Source organism: Psammomys obesus, unplaced genomic scaffold (genome assembly GCF_907164565.1).
Source record: "Psammomys obesus unplaced genomic scaffold, mPsaObe1.curated_primary_1811, whole genome shotgun sequence".
Taxonomy (NCBI): Eukaryota; Metazoa; Chordata; class Mammalia; order Rodentia; family Muridae; genus Psammomys; species Psammomys obesus.
In genome coordinates, this window is record NW_026596244.1 from 8,998,017 (window position 1) to 9,002,460 (window position 4,444).

Below are 4,444 nucleotides of genomic sequence, written 5' to 3' on the forward strand. Positions count from 1 at the left end.
GGGTACATAGTGATTAACACACAACCCCACAACAGAACAATGTGAACAGAACAGCAGACTTTGGAGTGCTCACCCCTAAACAGGGTGTCTTTACCATACCTCTCTCCTGAAGGCTCAGCGATCTTTATGAAAGAGAGGGTAAGGCAATTATAAGAGCCAGAGGTGGTGGATGACTTCAGGAAAACAGTTGTTTTCGGACACAACAAGGAAGATGCTCATATGAGCACACAGAGATTCTGGCAGCGTGCACAGCACCTACGCAAGCTCAAGCCAGACAATATTCCTGCATGGAGGAGAAAAAGTGCCTATGAAGTCCTACCCCTAGCTAAAAAGCTATTTACAATTGATAGTAAGTGTAAGAAGGAAAAATCATCTTTCCTCAATGCAGTGACACTGGGTACATCGGGTATAGCCCAGAGAAGGGCCTGTGTCCAGGAGGGCTCAGCCAACTGAAATCAGACTCCACGATTTTGCTTAGGGGAGGAGATGGGTCTGGGAAGACATAGGGAAGGGCAAAAATAAGACCATTTTGCATAAAAATCTCAAAGAATATGTAAAAATATTTTATGTATCTATTTAAAAGAGTGGCAAAGCACCTTGTATCTCTCCATAGTTAAAGTACATTTGCACCTTTCAGATACTTCCTTTAATAAGCTTCCTGTGAATCTATTATAAGGATTTGTCAATGCTTATCTAATTAAGTGTCCAAAGTTAGTACTGTACTATTTTTAATGTATATTTCCAAATAATGTCCATGTTATAAACAATTTTTATATCATTCAATCAAACCCCTGCTTATTCGTACAAATTAACGGCAGGAAGGTACCTTTGACTTCACTTCACTGACTCTCACAGGACAGATTAGTGGACCATCCGAAAGAAATGCACAGTCAACTTTACCAGCAGGAAATATGTTTAAACACATGAAATCAATTTCACATGAGAAGCAACTGAGTCGTAGTGTATAGGCAAGTACCACCAGAACACCATGAGATAAAGAATGGAAGAAAGTGGAAATTGGCATACTGTAGTCTAATGAACAGCAAAGAGGGGTTTTTGTTGTTGTTGTTTGTTTGTTTTTGGTTTTGGTTTTAGTTTTCAATGATATTATTGGGGCTGGAGAATTGCTCTGTGGTTAAGAAGGAAAACTCACAAAGGGCCCAGGTTTGTCTCCCCAAGCCCACTTTGAAAGGTCACAACATCGATAACTCAGACTCCACCTCTGATGCAGCTGGGTTCACCTCTGCAATCAGCAGGCACGTCCACTCATGTGCACATTCCCACCTCACATCAGGCACACATACATGTACTTAACGTAAAAATAAAAATTAATGATAGCATTAAGGTACTGGAAATGTTATTCCAGGAATATTGCTAATAATTCCCTTCTCATTCGCAATGTACTACCATGACCATCAAATATCCATCAAATATCCCAAGTACTTACAGTTTAGAAATGTAAAATTACCATATTTTAAGCAGATTCCCCCTTACATTCATGTGTTAAATACTTGATACTTTTAAATAAGAAAAATTTTAAAACATATGTGTAAGTTTGGAAACCTATACTGTTAGAATACATTATAGGTTAGAGTACATGTAAATAGGATTGGGAATTATTCAAATGACCCGAACTTTATGAAAAAATTAGTTAAAATGGAAAGAATTTAAGTTAAACAGTAGTCAATTTTTAAAACTCAAACCATAAAATGTTTAAAGCAAGTTACTTCCCTGCTCTTTCCTGTGAGTGGCATAGCAGCTGAGATGGGTGTGCAACAGGGAGGCTGGTGACGGCAACCCATGGCGTGTCACCAACGGAGGGTGATTCGATAAATAGCCACATGTCCAGAGCACTTAGTGAGCATAGGTGAGGATTAGCAGAAGTACTATTCATCTCAATTTAAATACAGAAGACATTCTGACTTGACTCTGTTCACCCTTAGCTAACAAACTGGAGCAGAGATGTCCTCCTTCACTAGAAACATCTGGATTTATTTGGGGAGAATATAAGGTACACTTTTCTCATCATTAGACTGATGTACTGTTAAGTAAAAACAAAAAAGTAGATCTTGACTTTTTATAAGAACAATTTTATGTATGACTGAAGTTTTCACAACACTCTGAAAAAGCCATCAGATGTTAGATTTAAAAATAAAATCAAAAGCATTTTCTGACATAGTACACATGAAAAATTGGAAATCCCAGTATCTTCAATAGAAGTTGTAGAAAGTGTATGTCTCCTTGGAGTATGACACCCACTTAACACAGCAGAGAATAAGATACTATACTGTAAACAAAAAGTACAGGAAAGGACAGTTGTAAATTTACATAAGAATAGTTCATAAACATTTTGGTATTTCCATAACAGTTTATATAAAATGAATAAAAAAAACCCTTTAGACAGCTGTCACCACTCTTAGCTGAGCACTTATCACCTATATGCACACAGACACATCTAAACAGCAATACTCTGATGCACTGTTACATGGGGAGTGGACTAGGTTTCACTGCCTATAGCTGAGCTCTGCAATAGCCGATCAACATTATCCACACTTGGTATAGTTTTACATTATGTATTCTTGTCATGTCGTATCTATAAAAACATGAAAATATAACTTTACATTATTTCAATTATTTACATTAGTTCAAGCTTGACAGAGAAAAATGGATACGCTAACTTTTTGGAAGAATAGGCCCAGAGGTACAATAAATAGCGTTGATTGTATATAGTCATCTTTTCTATAATTTTTAAAAACTCATTTTAAGTACAATATGGAAATAATTAGTCTGCAATTTGGTCATTCTAGCATTTATTATTAAAACTTAAAATGTACCTGCAACATCCCTGATGAGCAATGCACTAACATTACTTTGAATGATCTTAGATTTTGTAGAACACATGGTTAAAGTTAGGGAATATCATAATGAAACTGCATGCTGCCATGTAGCAGGCACGTGGCTACTGTCAAATGGTATAATTTTCAACCTCTGAAAATAACCGGTAAGGATGCTCTACAAAGCACTTGGTCAGACACCAAATACTACAAAGAAATTTTTTTATGGGGAAAGAATAATAATATAAATCTTAAAGGTAAAAACTGGGTGTCAGTTGCTTTTTACCCTAATTTTATTTGGAGGACATTCGTGGAAATAAAAGGCATTCTATGTGGGGATGGTGGATGGCTTAAGTTTATCAACTACAGTAATGTAATCTCTTTAGTGAAGAGTTACAGGGATGGGACAGTATCCACATCACACATATTAAAGTGCCCATTTTACCTGAGGCATAAATAAAAAGAATATACTAGGGTTGATTTTCTAGATAAAAATGAAAAGAAACTATACTGGAGGTGACTAAATATTAAAAAACTGATGTCTTTCTTATAATTTTAAAACTAAATATGTATACTTAGAGTATAGAATTTGGCCAGTGTGTAAGTATCTGAACAGCCACCTTTAAGGCATTCCTGTCTTCATTTGAATGACAACTGAGCCTCCATACGCATAAGCACTCAAGAGTGGAAACTCACACACTTTGATATTTGTTTATAAATTGGTTTTTTAAATCAATAAGCATTTATCTACATAGACTAAATGCTTTTTAATTAAGAAATCTTTTATTATATATAGTATGATGTACAGAAAAAAATAGTTTTAGATATATTACTTGAGGGAAATTTCTACCTGACAAAGAAAAAAATATATTCCTGCCTTTTGAGTGGGGGCCTTTTCTTTGGGATCCTAAGCACTACACATTAGTGTCTTTAAATTCACTCAATTTATGACCAAACTGTAGCTAAGCAAATTAATTGGACCACTTGCAAATAAAACAATAGAAAACGTTTATTTCAAATGTCAAGCATCGCCAAGTAGTTTCATATTAACACCAAATGTTAAAGAATAGGATACATTAAAGTTTTAATAACAATATTAAATTACAAGACTGGTCTCCTCTGTTTTCTTCCTCAGCATTTACATATTTGGCTTTGAAAAATATGGAACTGATGCCATGGACCTTTTGTCAATCACTTTCCACTCAGTTTGACTTTTTTTGTTTTGTTTTGCTTTGTTTTGTTTTTTGTTTTTTGTTTTATTTTTTTGTCTTAACCAACCAGTACGGAAGCAAATTTATTTAAAAGCCAGTTTGTGAAAATACCTAAAAATATTTTTTTTTAATTTTAAATGTTTTTTTTCTTTTTTATTTTTTAAAAAACAGGTCACATCTTGATGCAGTTGATGTCAAGTGTGCTTAAGTCATTATGAATCAAGAGACTAACAATAGTGGCTGCGGAAACGGGTTTGTTGTCTGTACAAAGACTTCAGTTAAATGATAGTACTTCCGTGTTAGCTGTGCATGTCCACCACGCTTCGTCTGAAATTCGGAGTAGAAAAGGATGCTCTGTTTGTAATTAATCTTTCCTTACAATTCAAGGTGAACTCCACC

The 4,444-nt window shown here is 35.0% G+C and overlaps 1 protein-coding gene across 3 annotated transcripts in view; it reads right to left on the reverse strand.

Annotated features, from left to right (window-relative positions):
* Positions 1-1,993: 1,993 nt before the first annotated feature.
* Gria2 (glutamate ionotropic receptor AMPA type subunit 2) overlaps positions 1,994-4,444 on the reverse strand; it is a 126,297-nt gene continuing 123,846 nt past the window's right edge. For all 3 annotated transcript variants that reach the window (XM_055596541.1, XM_055596543.1, XM_055596542.1), the window contains one exon: positions 1,994-4,444. This exon is cut by the window's right edge and continues 282 nt beyond it. The gene's annotated coding sequence lies outside the window, so the exon portion shown is untranslated.